The sequence below is a fragment of the Tupaia chinensis genome, unplaced genomic scaffold, assembly GCF_000334495.1.
Source record: "Tupaia chinensis unplaced genomic scaffold, TupChi_1.0 Scaffold000132_1, whole genome shotgun sequence".
Classification (NCBI taxonomy): Eukaryota; Metazoa; Chordata; class Mammalia; order Scandentia; family Tupaiidae; genus Tupaia; species Tupaia belangeri.
Window position 1 is genome coordinate 1,969,937 of NW_006159601.1, and position 20,093 is coordinate 1,990,029.

The following is a 20,093-nucleotide window of genomic DNA, read 5'->3' on the forward strand; positions in this document are numbered from 1 at the left end:
GTTTAGATTCTCATGTTAAATTTTTTTTTTAATCTGTTGGTATATGGTATAAAAAATATGTTTTCTTTTTTTTTCTTTAAACTATGTGTGTAACCAGTGGTTCTATGATCATTTTTTGTGGTCTATCTGGGATATACTTTTAAGTTTAACCGTAAAGTATTTTTATATGATTAGTCTTAAAGAAAACCCTTTATTTCTCCTACATTTTCCTCCCTACTCTAGCTTCAGTCTCTTCACTCACCTTCACAGAATCTACCTCATTAATAGAAAAAATATTATGTGACTTACAGGAAACTGTACCTTGGGACAATGTGACTTCCTGTGTTCTAAACCAGTGGTCCACAAACTTTTTTGGTAAAAGGCCAGATCATAAATATATTGGGCTTTGGAAGCCCCTAATTATTATATATATTTTATATATAATATTATTATTTAATATTTTTATATAATGCATATAACAAGAAAGAAAATGTTTCACAGAATATTTATTGATAATATTTAAAATATAATTATTTTTTAATAATGCATGTCTACTAATGCACAGAATGGAATTATTTCTGATTATCTAATATATCCTCAATAGCCTGATAAGATAGGTATTATGAATGCCAATATTTTATTCATAAAAAAATGAAGTTCACACAGTTATTCTGGTCTTAAATGTGGGAGCCATCATTTGAGCCTGATTTAGAGCTTATAGTATTGACCTTGATATAATTTTCAGTAGGAACTAACATGAAGTCTTATTTTATAGATAAAAAAATTTATATTTGAATTGGTTAAGTAGCTAAGACAATGTAATACAAATCACTATAGGGTTACATTTATCTGATTTCATAACCCAAGTTGTTCTTTTCTTTCTATTCTGCCACTCCAAGACTTACAGAAATGGCCAAATTGTGGACAATAACTGCAATAAAGATCATTTTAATTGAGATATTTTAATACTGAAATCAACATATGCATTCTTCCTTTTAGTCAGAAGGTTATAAATTATTATAGTGAAGAAAAATCATACAGTATTGAAAGATATTTGGTGAAAACCAAAATTCATTAGCTAATTTTTTCTCTCCTATGTTTTCTCTCATTTTTCTTTTTTTCACTTCCCTTTCCTTCTTCTTCTTCTTCTTCCTCCTTCTTCCTCTTCCTCCTCCTCTTAATCATCTTCATCATCTTCTTTTTCTTCTTCCTCTTATCATTCTTCTTCTTCTTATTATTATTATTGACAGGGTCTCGCTATGTCATCCAATCTGACCCCAAACTCAAAATCCTCTGCCCTTAGCCTCCCAAGTAGCCAGGATACAGGTGTATGCCATTACCCCAGTCTCTCTCCTTATTTCTTTCTTAGATTTCTCTTATTATTTCTCTCTCTCTCTCTCTCTCTCTCTTTTGTGTGTGTTAAGTTACAAAATAAAGCAGTACATGACCAAGAAATAAATAAGGTGTTCTTGTTGACCAAATACAGTGGGAATCTCAAAACTGATATCAATTCATTTAATAGATGAATAATTTTTAGCTTTTGACATCAAATCGATGTTCAGCATATGTTTACTGAATGGCTACTATGTGGTAGATTGTACGAAAGAATACAGATGCAAACACCTATCTCTGCTCTCAAGCAGCCTAGTGAAATTCTAACAATCAAAGCAAACTTCAAACTTACAAAGAAAGCCCAAATGAACTTATCTGGGCAAGGACTGAGTCATCACAGCTTTAGCACCTTACTTCCATTATTATGAGAAATGAAAATAATCAATGAAGTCAATTTTCAACTAAATGTTGTGTCTGATTAGTTGACAAATTAGACTCACTTTAATAATAGAACAAATTATCAAAAACATGACCACTATTTGTGAATATCTCTTCAAACAGGCATTTAAAAATGCCTTGCAAGGGCCAGCTGATAGTGTGGTGCTTAAGACACTGGACTCCCACATAACTGACTGTAGTTCAAGTCCCAGACCTGGCGACTTGCTTTCTTTCTTTCTCTGTGTCTCTCTCTGGTGAGCTCACATACCCTATAACACATTAAAGTAATAATAATAAATAAAATTAAATAAGTAATTATTTTTAAAAAAATTATTGCAAAGTGAAATCAGCAACAAACACATACTTGTCATATGCCACATATACCCTGCCAGATGTGCAATGCACACATCTCACTTAAAGGCTACAAGAGGGGACCAGCAGGTGACATCATGGTTAAGGTGCTAGACACTCTCACATGGCTAACCATGGTTCAAGTCCTGGACCTGGTGGCTTGCTTTCTCACTTTCTCTCTCTCTTTCTCTCTCTCTCTGTGTGTGTGTGTGTGTGTCTGATCAAAATTTTAATAAATAAATAAATGAAAAAATAAATTTAAAAAAATAGCTACAACAAGCCAATGAGATAGGTGTTATTATCATCTTTTCAAATTATTTTAAAGATGCAAAGTATTTGTCCTATGGTTATATAGCTAACAATGAGTATAGCTATGGTCTGACCTAGAAAGTACTTATGAACACCTGAAAACATAGTGATATTTGCATAGAATTCATGCTGGTTTATAATTTAATTTCAATCCTAAGGGCAAACTAGGAAAAAAAAACAAATTATATACACAGCATTGAACTGATAAATGAATTACATTTTTGGCTCTTTCCTAAAAGACATTTTTGGCAATCAATCAGAAGCAAAACTCTCTGAGGGTCAGGTTAGTGAGCTTTGGTTTAGTTCTGAACTGGAGATTTCCACCTTGCATTCTAAGTTCTCAATATTATAAGACCATGAATCCTTGTCCCTACAAGGTGCTATTCACTCTATTTAGAGAGTTCCTGGAAATTCCTTTGGGCACTATAGTTCTGTTGATCAAGGCATGGATAGGAGAGGTCTTCTCAGCACATATGCAGTGGTTGTTCATGCATCTTCATACATGTCATGTATTGTTATTATCTTAAATCTCCACTCAGGGTTGTGATTTTTAGTATAAAAATGAGGTGTGGCTCATCTTTAGGTCAATTTTGGTCCTCCATCTTGACTGATATTTGTTCTGACTAGTTCTTGTTTGTATATATGGAGAGATTCATAGTTCCAATTTGTAAACATACACAAAAAGATAGCTGCAAAGGTACTTTACTTTTGATCCTGGGAGGGCCCTTGTTTTACCCCTGTCTCAACATAGCTGTGAAAAAAGTATTTTTATACTTCTTGTAAAACAAGGATTAAAATGGTTGCTCTATTCTCTTCACCAAGCACAGGATCAAAGGAGACAATTTATGTGAGATGGCTTTGCAGTCCAAAGGACTGCCTAGAGGCACTGTTTTGTAGATTAAGAAAAACAAACTATGAGGTCTTCTAACAGTTCATGGAAAATGTATTATAAAAAATTATGCATGAATTAAAAAAATTTTTTCACCCAAATAAATTCATACTTCAATTCCATTTTCTACAAAATTTTCAAAGTTCTGTATGTGCTAATTAGCTGTGTTAACCTGTGGTTGGGATAAAATCGGAACCCAAGCAGAGATACTGTCTTCTCTAGGCAGCAGTAAGTGGGTTTTCTCTGCCTTGTTCATTCACACTAAGACAAAAAACAAGCTATCTCCATTGCATTCAAAAGTCTTACTTAGGCTCACATTCAAAATTGCTATTCGTCCAGTGATAACTTGTATTCTGATCAATCAGAGCTCATAAAGCCATTCTCTATTAGAGTCTTGAGAAAATAACCTCTCTCAACGTCAGTTTTCTCATCTTCAGGACAGAGATAACCACAGCACATGTGTCATGAGGCTTTGTGGATTGATCGACCAAAAGAATGCCAAGGACTTAATATGGTATCTTGTAAATTGAAAGCATGCTATGGGTAGTAGGTGCTATATAATAATATATTATTGTAGCCTGAGCAACCGTAACAGCATAAAGAATATAAGAGCTCGGACAAATGTTTTTCCTAGAGCTGTGAATGCAATGACTTTAGATCTAATTTACATGTATTGTTCCTAAATAGTAGATTTGCAGTCTTTTAATCTTTTTTTTTTTTTTTAAAGTTGTTTGCCATAGGACATGTGCACTCACGGAGAGAGACAGAGAGGAAAAGTGAGAAATCACCCCTTCCCCCAACGGGGATGGCCACACTGCAATCCCTTCTCCATTCTCTTCTCGGGATTTTGGGCATACATACACATGTGAAAGTCATGAGTTTTAAGCCACCAGGTTTGGATGACTTGAATCTAAAAAGGTTGCCCAAGCCACCCTTGGTCTCCCGTTATTTTCCTTCATGGTATGCCAATTAACTTTCCAGTGCTCTGATGTCACTGAACCATAGTCAGCCAAGTGGGATACCAGCACCTTAACCACCATGGCACCTGCTAGCCCCTGTAGACCTGCAGTCTTGTGTACAATGTTCATTTGTTATTGTTAAGCAAGGATTATGACATTTTAAAAAGTGTTATCCAATACTGACTTCCCCTTTGGAGGGTATCTATGCCAGTAAAACAAAATCAATTTAGATTATGATTTTCTTTCTGTAGCCCCGACTCTTAAAATCACATAATGTTTGCATCTCACTGCAGAAATTTCTATTTAAAAATATACTTGGTATTTGCACATTAGTTAATATATTCTTGGGGCTTGCAGGTGCTGTGGTAGTTAGGGGTGCTGGGCTCCCACATGGCCAACTGTGGTTCGGTTCAAGTTCCAAACCTGGTGGCTTGGTTTCTCACTTTCCCTCTCTTTTTCTCTTTCTCTCTCTCTCTTTCACTCTGTCCCTCTCTGGTCAAATTTAAATAACTAAATAACGTTAAACAAAATAATTCTTTAGAAAAAAATATTCTTAATAAGCTTTATTCAATTTGACTATAATAAAAAATACCTTGTTACTCAATTTGCTGTGCCCATCTGAGAATATGTTTGATGAGATCCACTGTTAGAATTGTTTTAGAAAGGTTAATTCAGTTGAAGAACAACATGAGGAGTTAAAAGTCCAAACATAATTTGAAGGCATATCAACAAGTCTATATTGTAATTGTACTTGGGCAATATCTCATTTCCACTTGAGCTTCAGAGCTATAAATAGTTCTAATCTGTTTACATTGTACACTTACTGGATTAATTACAGTCGAACAAGCCAAATGATATTATTGTAGCAGTTGGCTACATTTGACACAAACACAATAATTAAAATGATGCTTTTTAATTTCTCCCTTTATAAGTCATTAAGTGAGCTGAATTTACAGTGCGCCTTTAAGAATTTGCTTTGAGAATCACTGTGCTTTGCTGTCAATGTGTTTCACTTGTTGACATTGGATTTCAATGTTGTTCAGTGTTTTTGGGTGTTTCAAGGAAACACCTGGATCCTGCTTCCACACGATATCCACTTACATACAACAAAGTGTATTGTTTCCATCATCCTCGCATCATCATGGAACTATTACGTGTTTCCATTTGCCTACCCAAATTGATGCTAGTTAGCACAAGTGCACGTGCACACACACACACACATCCTCGATAGAAAAACTGTTTAATCTTCCGTCAGTAAAAATCACATACATTTATTTCAACATGTCCTCCAATAAGCTGGTGCCTCAGCACTACCCCAAATGGAGATTTTGCTCAGCTGCTTCCTCCTCAAGTCAGTCTCCTATTTCTTGAGCTCTGATTACATCTGGAAAAGTACTGTTTGTGTTAATGTATGCGATGAAGGCTGCTGGGAAGCAAGGAAGTGAGAAGTGGTTACTGCCAAAGGTATAGTCCTTTCATGCTAAAAAGGTTGCCCAAGCCACCCTTGGTCTCCCATTATATTTCTTCATGGTATGCCAATTAACTTTCCCAGTGCTCTGATGTCACTGATCCAGACAGGACTGCTTTGGTTTCCCCTCCCGCTGGCTCCCAGCAAAGTTGTTATAAATGTACTGCACTTCCTTTTTGATTTTCTCTTAGTGGCTGGGTTGCTTTGTAAAAATTCGATGCACAGGTTTGAACAACCTCTTTACAAAGTGGAGATAAAAGTAAAAATAGAAGGGGAAACAGTACACTTAATGGATTGGAATGAGAGCAATCTCCACTGCAAACTTTTTAATTGAAGTACCTGGGTTTTTGTTGCTTTTGAGAATTTTAGAACAGAGCACAACTGAAAGAGAAATATTTTATTCCCTCTGTGTATCTCAGAAGGATTTTCCACTTCATACCTGCTTTTAACAACTCTCTGTATAGTCTACATTTAAAATGTCAAGTAATTTCTCCGAGGCTTTGATAAAGAAGCGTTCAACCGGCAGTTGGAGAAGATTATGACTTGCAAGTTTATGCAATGTTCCCAACACTTTCTGAAACAGTGAAGGTTCTCCAGAGCTCAATTCTGGGCCCTCTGTGTTTTTTCTGTCTTTGCATCTTGCCTCCTGAGGCAGTTGATGTGCCCTTTCAGATTCAGCTCCTGCCTCCATCTTAAAGATATCCAAACTTGCATGCGAAGCACCTATCTCTCACCCATACTCAAATCTTTATCATCAGTTACCTGCTAAATATTCCTTTGAGACGTCCCATCCTCAGCTCAAATTCAACATTAAGAACAATGGAAATTCGGAATTCTTTATTCCTTCTTCTGCTTTGGCAGCCTACTCCTGCATGGTGTGCAGTCTCTTTTTCTCCCTGCCCTGTTCTTTTCTCTCTCCCTCTCTTTATCCCCTCCCTTCTTCTCCCATTTTCCATCTCCATCTCTTTCTTAGCCATGCCATTACTAAGATTGCAGAGTTGCCATTGCACTTTCATTCTCTGTAACTTCTTACACCTATGTGCTAGATACATCTTCTGTATTTCTTCATTTCTCTCCTAAACCTCCTTCTGCAATACTGTGTGTATCCAGACTATGCAAATATTCATTCAACCAATGCTTATTAGTCAGCTACACTGTGCAAGGCACTGTAATGAGCACTCTGGGGATCCGATACTGGCAAAGAGGCATAGTCTCTTCCCTTCCATAGCAATTATCACAGTGATTGTCCCTGAATTATTACAATGCTCTCCTAATTGGTATCTCAGAAACTAGTGCCTCTCACTTTCCAAACCATTGGGCTACAAATGACCCTTCCCAACTACAATTTTTATAATAGTTTTCTAATTAATCAAGTATTTATCAGTAACTTTATTGTATACACTATGATCTGAAACCGTTAGGACTCTTTATGGAAAGGACTCTATTATAAAGAGCTGAACTTCTAGGGTACCCTGCTCCCTGTTGAATCATAACTGCATTCATTAGCCAAACGGCGTACTCGCTCACCTTCATCTGTCAACCTTGTTTTCTCCAAACATTGCAATGAACCAATCCCACTGCAGATGTAAGGCAGGAACCTGGAGTCTTTCTACTGCCAGAAGCAAGACTCTCTAGAACCAATCAGAGTGCCCAAGATAACAAAGTTTATAAATTAACTTCTCCTTTCAACAGGTTAGCACCATGCAGTGCCGAGGCCACTCTCTGTGCCTGTAATGCCAACCATATATCTAAAATATGTATGGGAGATTTGTAGATAATTCAGTCCAGGTTGACTGCACCCTGGTTTTAGGTCATCAGGGAACACTCCCTTAAGAAGTGATATCCACTTTTTAAAAATGTTTTAAATATGGCCTCTTCTTCGTTATTATAGCAGCAATATATACCTAATAAATTCAAATAGTAAAAATTCGAAGTTCTTTATGTGATCCTTACCTCCACAGATTCTAAGAACAATAGAAGTTAAAGAAGGTGAGGGGAGCATGTTGGACTGTAATTTTCATTAACATTTCAGCATCTCTGTCATGTTAATATCCCTTCATCCCCCAACCTTTCCTATAACAAAGTAAAAAAAAAAAAAAAACAACAAAAAAAAACAAAAACAATATCACTGACTCATTTTAATGTAAATTTCTGCTTTCAGTGGCATTCCCAAAAGTAGTAGAAAAGGTGAAAACCAGGGAGGGCACCCAGACCCTTTGGTGACTAGGGAACACTACTTTCCACGCCCAGGATGACAGCGATTAAGCTAATCACGCAGGCAAAACCCAGTTTATAGTCTAGTGTGTTTGTCTTTGACCACTAGGTGGCCCTGTAACCTATCTGATGTAATTCCTATTTGTGGCTGAAGTGAAGAACAGAACATTTTAGGTAGGATCCCTGTCCTCACACATTGCCCATTTGTTTATATTTTCATTTTCACATACCCTTCCATGTCCAGATAGAATTTGATCACAAAGTCAATATTCATAATCTCACCAAGGCTGGCTGGCTGGCTGTCCTGCCTAGAGAATAGAAGAGGACCATTTCCCTCCGTGAGGCCAGGCTCAGGCAATGAGGCTACAGGCTGCTTTCTAACAGTGGAGACCAGCAGGAGTCATAGGAACTCTGTCCTGGTTGCAGCAGAAACAGAAATCTCTTGTGCTTCATTGAGAACTCCATATCTACTGCCTTCAATTAATTATTCACACACACTTGTTGGTGCCTATCGTTATATTCAGGGAACCTTGCTAGGTCCAGAAAATAGAGAGAGACTGGTATATCTAGTCTTTGAGAGCTTAATAGTTAAATGGGAGCAACATGTTTAAACGCAAGGATACTTGATGTTTTTTTCCATCCAGCTTCCATCCCTCTTCTCCTAGATACCAATTCTCCTCGGGAAGCACCCCCTCATACATCCAACCTCCTTTAGTCTTTGCATAACTTTGGTCCTTGGGTATCAGGTATCAGGTATCTGACTATCTCTGACTTCCTGGTAGGGCCTGGGAATCCATCCAGGCTTGAATATTGCATCCACGGCTACACTAATTGCTTTAGGCATGAGCATGCGGCCCGATCCAGTGAGATGCAACCTGGGGAATTTTGCTGGAACTATTCAGACACAAACTTTTTTCTTTTATGCAGATCTTGAACCTAGAAATATGTAAGCTTCAATATGTTGGCAGTACTGTGGAGCAAAGTAAAGAGATGAGAAGGGAGACCAGCAGATGGCATAATGGTTACATCGCTGGATTCCCATGTAGTTGACCACAGTTCAAGCCCCAGACTTGGCTTAAAACTAACGCTGAGCATGTATACATGTGTGCCCAAATTCCCAAGGAGAATAGTAGAGAAGGGACTGCAGTGTGACCATCCCCTGTGTGTGTGTGGGGGGGGGTGATTTCTTGCTCTCTGTCTCTCTTTCTCTGCTGAGTGATGTGCCCTATATCAAAAATCTCTCTCTTAAAAAAAAAAGAGAAAAAATGAGTAGAGAGTAAAACTAATGATGAAATTTGAATTATTGAATCAAACATGTCCAAAGCTAGATACATCCCTGCAGCTCAGTAAATTTCCATCTTGCTTGGTCTTGTTTGAATCAGATTTTCTGTCATTTGTACCAGATAAAATAAATACTATGTAATATGCACGCTAAAAAATAATAATTAAGGAGGTATTACAATGCAGTGTGATGGATGGGTGATGAGAGAGATTTAGTATAACATTTTATTGTAATAAGAAAGATATCTAATGCAGGAAGAGGGGTGGCTTTTTTTTTCTTTTACTGATAACCAAATATTGAGCATTCTATTAGTTTACTAAACCTGCAATAACAAAGTACCATAGACTTTGGCTTAAACACAGATATTTATTTAGTTATTTATTTATTTATTTTCTGTTTATTTTCTCACAGGCCTAGAGACTAGAAGTCTGGGCTCAGGTACTGGCAAGGTAGCTCACTCTCTGAGATCTTTCTCCTTGGCTCATAAGGTGGTGTCGTCTTTCTGCGTCTTTATGTGAGCTTCCCTCTTTACCTGTATCCACATTTTTTTCTTTTAAGGACACCAGCTAAATTGGATTAAGGCTCATCTTAATGTAATTGTCTCTTTTAAAGCTCTATCTCCAAATACAGTACATTGTGAGGTACTGGGGGTTAGGATTTCAACATATAAATTTGAGGAGAACACACTTCAGCCCATAACAAGTGCCTAATTTGGACACAAAGATTAAAAATAAATTACTGTTGTTAGTGAATTTACAATCTACATGTAACTGGCAATAATAAAGATTACACACAGCTAAATAAATGAAAATATACACATTTATTGAGCACTTTCTTAAAGCTTTTGGATTTATTATTTCAGATAAACCAGCAGGACTATAATATTGCACTTACTGAAATAATATGATAATGTAAGCAGTTTAAATGACTGACCTTTGAAAAAGAAGTCACTTCCAAGCAGGGTGATATTTGAGAAACCCTTTGGACAGTGGGTAGAATTTTAATAGACAAACAGCCAAAGTAGATGCGGGTTGCTTTGGCAATGTAAGACTTTTTACCCAAGTCAGCCATGTAGACTGTTTACACTCTCCACAATTTCTGGTTTGGAGTGTCTTACTACTTTAAGACTTTGCTAAATACTTTAAAGTTTAAAATTTATATTTCTTTTTTAAGAGAGTTTTTTTTTTTTTTTTTTTTTTTGCTATAGAATGCATGCACTCACCAGAGAGAAAGAAAGAGACAGAGATGAAAAGTGACAAAGCACACCCCGGGGATGGCCACACTGCAATCCCTTCTTCTCCATTCTCCTCTTGGGATCTTGAGCATGTACCTGGCATGAGTTATAAGCTGGGACTTGAACAGCAATGAACTACATGGGAGTCCAGTGATGTAACCATTATGCCATCTGCTGGTCCCTTTTTTTTTTTTTTTTTAAAGAGAGAGTCTCACCATATCATGACCCTCCTGCCTCAGACTCCCAGCTGGCAGGTATAGACCATCATGCCCAGCTCCATTAGACAGGGTCTAACTATGTTGCTCAGGCAGTCCTGAGCTTGTGATTCTTCTGCCTCTGCCTCTCAAGTCACAGGGATTACAGGTGCTTCCACTGTGTCTAGACTTTAGGTTGGTCCAGGAATTGAACCTTGCCTTCAACGTCATCGTAGCCTGTGGAGAAGGAGCATCATAGCATGCCACCATGACTGGGCCCTAAATATTCTCTTTAAAACTCACTTTTTAAAAAATGTTTTCTGGTTCTCTTGCTTTAGTTTGTTCTTCATCTTCATTTCATTTCTATCAGTGTCAAAAACTGTAAGTGGTTTGAGATTATTCCCTACTTGCAAGCTAAGAAGTAAACAAACCTGCCAAGGTTCCCTGGGTGTTGATGTGAGACTGCTATATAACATCTAAAGGACAGTATATTTCTCCCAGCATTTATTTTGCATCATGAAGAGGGCCAGATGGTACTCACACATGCAAGTGGATGTGTTAGAGGAGAAGAGCCCTTACTTTAGAGGACCCAGATCCCTGATGATAGGCAATAAGCATGTCTGGACTTTGCTCCTGAGGGAGACACTATCTCTATCTTACAACGCTGTGCGCTACACAAATGTCCTTCAAAAGAGAGTCTGGAACAAAAGAGCAGTGAGTGCCTTGCTTCCAAGATGTGCAGAAACCCAAGAGATCCATGGAGAATTATCTTCCAATAGTCACAAGCAGATTTGGTAAAACAAATTTCTTGCTACTTTGCTGCTTTTGAGACAAGTAAGTCCCAACCCATCCACACATGGAAGGATGTTTCATTACGTCTTGGATTTAGACTGTGCATTTTCCTTGCTTCTGTTCTTCTCGGGGTTTGACAAGGGGTCCAACTGCCCATTCTGTAATTCTCACTGTCTCCCTTATTAGCAAATCCATACTATTTCAAGTTTAAGCTCAGCTCCTCATTCCATTTTTCTTCAGACTTCTCTAGAATATAGGAATTGGCTCTACCAGAAGTCAGCAAGCCTTGACCAGTGGACCAAAAAATGATTTTCACATTTTTAAAAATGTAATGTGAGAAAGAGAGAGAGAGAGAGAAAGAGAGAGAGAGAGAAGAGAAGGAGGAGGAGGAAGGAAGAAGAGGAGGAGGAGGAGAGGAGAAGAAGAGGAGAAGAGGAAGAGAATAAGAAGTAGAAGAAAAGAAGAAGAAGAAGGACAGAGCCTAGATGTAGTCCTTGTAATCTGAAATATTTACTATCTGGCCCTTCATAGAAAAGACTTGCTAATCCATGTTGCAACCTTTGAAAATGCTGCAATAATCAAGCAATATTCTCTTCCTCTTACCCCATTCTTGGAAAAAAAATAGTTTTCTAAAAAATTTAAAATTTTTTAAATATTAAGTTAAAATTATGAAAGGTTTAGAGATAGTTCTAAAGTAGCTATTGAGTCAGACAGAATTATTCTCTTATTACATCATTCATTCTTTCTTATTTCCTTCATAATAAATCTGGTTTTATTTTCCTCTTTTCCCTGGCATATCTGTCTTACCACCACCTGCCCTGTGCATCTAATATAGAAATCCATTATAATAGCAGGTAGTATTTATTAGGAGTTATGAATACATGTTTCAGACAGAGTCGCAAGCACTTAATGTAATGTGTTCCTATTTACCCCTCACAGCATCCCTTTGAGGTAATTATTGGAATCACCATCATACAAAGAAAAACTACCGGTAAAATTTGGCTAAGGTCATGCAACCTGTAAATGGCAAATTAACAAACACATTTTACTGCTTCTGGCTATTCCCAGGGTTCTTCCTCCTTGAAAGCAGTGATTATTGTACTGGTGGCCTCTGGTCACCACAAGTGTGGATGAGAAGCTGAGAAGACAGGAGATAAGAAGGACTCTGTATTGGCCATCCTCAGTGTGCTTGGACTCCTGTTAGGCACTTTGAAAACAAGCTACTTTGTTTCATCCTTGACAACAAAGGTGAAACGACTTTCCAATTATACATAAAGAAAATGCAACCCGGGGGCTCAAGAAACTTGTGCTAGTAGAGCTAGAATGTGAATGCCTGTTTGAACAAAAATTAACCTGCGAAATTTCTGCGATATTCCTAGGAGGAGTGACTGCCCAGGGCCCAGAATAAACCTCCTTATACACAATATTCAGTAGTGTAGACTGGGGTAGATTATCTTTATCAAGACTCCCAAGGGGCAAGGCAATTGTTGAATGCTAGAGATATAGAGCACAATAGGACCCAACTGCTGCTTTTCTGCAAATTCTTAACTCTTAGTTAAGTGTAAGCCATGGTTGGTAGAGAAACTAAAGAGTATTTTCAAATCATGTACACTGCACTTAGAACTAGCTTTCTCACATTTTTTGTGTTTCTGATAGCCAATGACAGTTAAAAAGAGGATTCTCACTTTACCTTAGGATGTAAGAGGATTCCTTAGAGCAGTTAGCTTTCTTTAGAAGCCATTTACAAGCATTTTCTTTGAAAAACAACAAAAGGACAACCGAAAAACTTTGTATGACTGTTTAAGTTTGTATACTACATTATTTGGCCACATCATCAGGTAGATGCATGTAAGTTCTGTCTCGAATAATTAACAGATATTGTGATATGTCTACATGCCACACACCATTCTAGATGCCAAGGAAACATCAGGGAATAATTTTTATCAAACAAACACAAATCGAGGGAACATTTTGACAAAATATCTGACCAGTATCTTTCAAAAGTGTCGAAGTCATAAGAAACCTGGAAAGATAGGGAAACTGCCACAAATAAGGGGAGATGATGTAGCCATAATGACTAAATGCATCATGTTATCCTGAATTGCATCTTGAAACAGAAAAATAATTTGAATACAAAAATTAGAGAAATCTAAAGTCTAACTTGGCTGATGGTATTGTGTCAGTATCAGCAATACTAATTTCTTGGTTTTGATAAAATGTACCTAGTTATATTAATATTAGAAGCTAACATTAGAGAAGGGTAGGTGAGCAGGACAGGGGAATTAACTGTACTGTCTTTGTAGCCTTTGTGTAAATTTAAAATGCCTTCAGCATTAGCAGTTTTTAGAAAAATCCATGCCTTCGCAGAAATTAAATTCTAGTGAGAGAGGCAAAACAAAATAATATAAGTAAATTATATAACATAGTTCAGGCTGAATAATCTTGAAAATTCTTATATTTCCCAAATAGCAAAATATTCTGGAAGTTTGAAATGACTGCCAAAAAACAAAGGCTGAGTGTGTGACTGTACAACCTTCTGTTAAAAACCTCAGGAAGACTTAACGGTCAGTGTATTTATTTATTTATTTATTTTTTGAGAGGTTTTTCACTATAGGGCACGTGCACTCGCCAGACAGACAGAGAGAGACATAGAGACAGAAAGCAAGAAATCACCACCAGGGAGGATGGTCACACCGCAATCCCTTCTCCTCCATTCTCCTCTCGGGATCTTGGGCACACATGCACATGCGCCCGGTGTGGGTTTTAAGCCACCGGGTCCGGGACACGAACCGTGGTCGACTACATGGGAGTCCAGCTACATTATATTTCCCAAATAGCAAAATATTCTGGAAGTTTGAAATGACTGCCAAAAAACAAAGGCTGAGTGTGTGACTGTACAACCTTCTGTTAAAAACCTCAGGAAGACTTAACGGTCAGTGTATTTATTTATTTATTTATTTTTTGAGAGGTTTTTCACTATAGGGCACGTGCACTCGCCAGACAGACAGAGAGAGACATAGAGACAGAAAGCAAGAAATCACCACCAGGGAGGATGGTCACACCGCAATCCCTTCTCCTCCATTCTCCTCTCGGGATCTTGGGCACACATGCACATGCGCCCGGTGTGGGTTTTAAGCCACCGGGTCCGGGACACGAACCGTGGTCGACTACATGGGAGTCCAGCTACATAGCTATTATGCTAACTGCTGGTTCCCAAGGTCAGTGTATTCATTCATCCACAGAAAGTTCCTTTTGAAGTTTTGTTCATCACAATTTTTTTTGTATTACATTTTATTTTTGTTGAAAGATAGTACAATAAAATATTTTAAAATCTTGATTACTGAGTCTAATGGCTTTTCCTTCCATTTTTTGCTCTAGGCAAGTGCCGCATTCAGCTCACCTAAGTCCTACGTTGTTCTTGATGGCTCATGGTATTATTATTATCCCTGTTTTATAACTAAGGAAACTCCAGCACAGACGGGTAAGTAATATTGTCCAGGGTCATGCACAGCTATGAGGCAGCAAACTGGCCCCCAAAATCTCTGTTCTTAAACAGTAAACTATGCCATTTTCTCCTTATGCTGATGACCCTTACTGTAGTTTGGCCTCAGACAACAGAATATGATGACTCTGACACCCCTGCTTTCACTTCAGGTTCGGGATAGGCAGCTTCTCATTACCATAATCCTCCAACAGACCTTCCAAACTAATGGCCAGTTGACTAATCTTCACGGTAAAGCAGAACATAAGACACAGCTGGGCTTTCTTCTCCAGTCTCTGTTAGTAAACCAATGTCATAATTCCAAAGCTCTTAGGTGGAATAAAGAACCTAAGCTTTATATAATCTATTTTTCACCTCCTCTTCTTTTTCATTAGCTGCCTAATTGGATATAAATTAGATGATTAAAGTGACCAAGTACAAATGGCAATTGTGGTACTTTATTATACTTATTATGAATATTGAACCAATCCTAGAAAAAGTTCAGGTCCAAAAATTACATTGACTTGTATGTAGTCAGTCATCAAGAATATCAACAATGGCAGTCAGCAGGTGGCGCGGTGGTTAAGGTGTGGAACTCCTGCATGGCAGACTACAGTTTGAGCCCCGGACCTGGTGGTTTGAAAATCACTCTGTGTGCATACCCAAAATCCCCAAAAGGGAATGGAGGAGAATGGATTGTGGTTAGCCATCCCCCCTGAGTGATTTCTCACTTTTCCTCTCACTATCTCTTTCTCTCTCCGGCAAGCACACACACCCTATGGCAAAAAACTTAAAAAAACAAAATGAATGCCAACAATGAATAACATTAAGAGTTGCAGTTTTTAATATAGAAAAGGATAAACATATATTTTCATTTACCATAGCGCAAGTGCCACCACACCCAAATAAACATATATTTTAATTTAGAGAGAATAAAATATAAGCCTCCAAATTCTGGGTTAAAGAATTATTACTTGACTCAATCTCCGAGCCTCCTTCCTGATTAGTGGAATGTGTCATGATAATGTACACAGGCACACTTGAAAAGTTTCTCAAGTCAACCTTCCTCCACTCAGATGCACACAATTTCTTCCCCACCTGCTGGCTGATTTTTGAGAGTCTTTAAAATAGAGTACAAAGCCTTTCAGTCTGCAATAGGAGAATCTAGAAAGCTAGCTCCCCTGAAAAGGAGAACACTATGAGTTTATTTCACCTCAACTTCTAAACGGAAGCGATCTGATTCTTTACAAAGAGAAGAGGAATAAAACTGAGCTTTGTAGAGTCCAAAAGACAAACAAGGGGCTGACTGCCTTCAAAACCTTGTCGATGACTATTCTTACAAAAGGTGACATTGCCTGCTAAGAAAGTTGGAATCGTAACCTCATTAGCAAGGATTTGCTTAAAGTTCCAATGGCATATTCTTTCCTGAAATATTGCAATAATGGGCAAACTAAGGCCATACAAAGAGCTTAACTAGTATGAGAAAATGAACCATACAGAATTATTCAAGAACCCCAAAGAAGTCCCAGATTATAATATGAGTATTTCTTTTGCATTAGTTTATCCACAAGTATCCAAGTTAAGATCTTACCCACCAGGTCTTATCACAATTTGAGGTATGGCCAGAGAAAAGAGCATTCTCTTAATCAGTTCCTATAAATCTTTTCACTTCCAATGATATCATCTCCATTAATGGCTTCCTTTTACCACTGAAAGGGGTTAAATTTCATTTGGCTTGTAAAGCCCCATGTAGACGGGAGCTGGCTTGTTTAGTCTCAACTCACTTGACTGCCCAGCCCTTCACTAGTTACTCTTAGTTCCTCAAATATCCACCTTCTTTCCTCTGCTTGGGCCCACCTTTCCTCTGAGCCACTCCTGCTCAACCCTTCAGATGCCAGCTGTCAAATATCACTTTTTCAAGGATGCGTCTTCTGTCCCCTGGGACTATTCTAGCCCTCCTTGCTATGTATGTTGATATTACACTGCCCATCTGCCTTATACTTAGCATAACCACACTTAAGTAATTATTTGTATGCTTATGCATAATCATTAGTCTAATACTTACCCTCAACCTTGGACTTTACGTTCCAGTAAAACACATCTATCTTGCCTATCTTGCTAATTGTTATCCACAAGTACCTAACACAGTCCCTGCCATATAGTAGGAGTTCAATAAATATTTTTTTAAATGTATGAATGAATTGAAGGTAGTTTATTAGATTTAGAAAGGCTCCTCCTAGGGGTAGCGACAGTAATACATACACACTCTGTGAGGTTGACCCACTTGGGAAGTTTCTGGGTTCACATCGAGCACATGTGTGCCCATGATCTGGAGCTGCCTGAAGCTGGAGGTGGATCTGTTCATCATGATCCTGCTGGGGCTGTGCACTCTCTCAATCATGCTCTCTCTTTTTTTGCTCATGGAAGCAAGAAATAAATCAGCTTTAAAAAAAAAAGAAAGAAAGAAAGAAAGAAAAATAGGAACAAAAGGCCCTAGGAGAATCTAGTTCGAACCCTAATTTAAAGAGAAACTGAAGTCTGAGTAGATTCACTGCCTTGCCCAAGACCTACCCAGCAGCAAAATTAGAGGTAGACCCCAACTCTCTTCAATCTCTCAGTACACTCTTCTTTTCTGCCCTGATGGAAAGGTTATAGTCTAGTGATTCATCACACTGGAGGGGGAAAAAAAAAAGATTATTGGCAAGTTATTCAGGATCTTAATAAAGTTGCAGGTTTGTGTTTTATTTAATACTCAGTTTATTTAAAATGAGTCCTATCATCTATATTTTTTTCCTCCATTTCTCAGTTTCTGGATCAAATGTTAATTGTCAAGAAGAGATAATGTGGCAGTTTGGCAAAGCTCTGCTGAATGAGCAAATGTTTAATAGGATCACAGATGGAAGCATTTGCATTTGGGAGGGATTTTTTTTTTTTTCCCCAAGGCTTTGTCCCAATTAAAAGTTATCAGTTCAAACCAGGTTACCAGTGACAAGGAAGAGAAGTTTGTACCCTCTGAAGCCTGAACACATGCTACCCTTTCTCCAACGTATTCGTCTCTTGCGCCTCCCACATTGGAATAGCTGAGAAATATTTCATAGCCACTAAATTCTTAGCTAAAACAGAATAAATACAAAGCTCTTTCATGATTGCCCTATGTATTGGATAGGCAGCAAGTTTTCAGGGGCCAACAAGAAGAAACATTATTTTTAATTTTTGCAGTTTGGGGTTGGTACTCATTTTTCAGGTAAACGTTAATTGGGTACTTTTCCTCTGCCAATTATTATACTTGGCATTGGGGATGCAAAGAGGAATGGGGCACATTCCTGCCCTTGAGGAACCCCAGAAAAGCAGGAAAGAGAAGCATGGAGTATTTAATTTTGATACAACGTGCTAAATGCAAGGATAGAGGTTTGAAGAGGATGTTTTGGGAGTCTGGAATGGAATGGAGATGGTAATCTCCCCAAAGGAGACTATGTGTGATCCAACACTTCAAGGGAATTCTTCTCCACACTTTCTTTATGTTGATAATTCCTAGACAGTTTTAGAATGTGGAGAGAATCATGGAGTGTAAAGAAGAACACAGGCTAAGCTACCTCAGAAGAGAGAATATTGGTAATATAAAAAGATTAATAATAAACAAGGCTATTAGGAACTGCTAGACCCCTATAATTGTTCTCTAGGTGTGTTAAATTTGTGCTCTCCAAACTGTATTTATAGTTCATTTTCACAATTCTTGTTGTAATTACATGTTGCTGTTTCTATTATTTATTCCCCTGATATTCTTAAAATTGAGCATAAGTTTAAATTTATATCACCCGAAGCAAGATTATTTACTATCAGTGGTTTTATCTGTTAGTTATATTTTTCTAATACTTGTTAAAATAAATTCATAACTATTTAAATATATAAACCTGTGTCATCTGGAATCATCTTAAATATATCCAGGGGCATGCAAACATTACTTTGGTGAAACAATTGGAGCTACAGTAAAGAAGAGGCTGACTAGCCCATAATATGTCATGCCAGTTCTTCAGACTGATCTGAATAGGTAAAGTGATATAGACTCCAGTATGGTGCGGAGTTTAAGGGATGATTCACATCATCAAGGTGCTCAATGATTGCTTGGATTAGTTTTCCTGTTTATAAATCAATAACAATAATGATGATAATAATAACAGCCACCATATGATGAATCCTAGGTATGTGCTAGGCATTGCACATGTCCCATTATATTCATTTGCTCTCAGTAATCTTCATAGCATGCTATGAATTCTATTGCTATATTCGTTTTACAGAGGTTAGATGTCTTAGAGTTTCGGTCTTTTGTTTGGGAGAAAAGTTGACCTGAGAACTACCTTGTTTAATTGAAAGAGTTTCGCTTACATCCTGGGGGCCAGAGTTGTGGTCTCAACTCAGTCATTAGTTCACTTGGACTTCAGGAGAGTTTCTTAAACTCTCTAGGGTGCAAGTTCCCATCCATGAAGTGTTTATACTCAATGATCTTAAAATTATTTGTAAGCCAAAGACTCTTTCTAAGTCTACTTTCTTATCTGAAAAGTGGGACTAGTAATACCAACCTCAATCTTTAATTGTAAAGATTAAATGTAGGCGGGACCAGCAGATAGTGTAATGGTTACATTGCTGGACTCCCACATATTGGTTCAAGTCCCAGACCCAGTGGCTTAAAACTCATGCCTGGCATGCAGGTGTGTGCATGTCCAAAATCCTGAGAAGAGAATGGAGGAGAAGGGATTCTGACATGGCCATTCCCTCCTGGGGGGTGATTTTTCTCTGTCTCTCACTTTCTTTCTGGTGAGCACATGCGCCCTATACTGAAAATGTCTCTTAAAAAAAAACCAAACAAACAAACAAAAACACATTAAATGTAGGTGAAGTGCCTAGCCCAAGGATTGACACATGATAGAAATGCATTAAGTGGGATTATAAATAAAAATAAGATTAATTTTAACAATCTTAATAACTTTGATTATCTTCAAAGTAAATACTCCATCTACAAATGAATGAATTAAATATGCCATGATAAGAAAGGAATGTAGGACTAGCAGTTGGCATAATGGCTATGTCATTGGACTCCCATGTAGTCAACCGCGGTTCGAGTCCTGAACCCGATGGCTTAAACTCATGCTGAGCCCATGTGCACATGTGCCCAA

General features: G+C 37.8%; 1 long non-coding RNA gene across 1 annotated transcript in view; it reads left to right on the forward strand.

Annotated features, from left to right (window-relative positions):
- The first annotated feature begins 14,286 nt into the window (after positions 1-14,286).
- The window catches only part of LOC106734515 (uncharacterized), a 12,611-nt gene continuing 6,804 nt past the window's right edge, over positions 14,287-20,093 (forward strand). The window contains exons 1-2 of the long non-coding RNA XR_001370112.2: positions 14,287-14,373; positions 14,820-14,922. This is a non-coding gene — a long non-coding RNA (uncharacterized LOC106734515). The remainder of the gene's footprint in view (positions 14,374-14,819; positions 14,923-20,093) is intronic.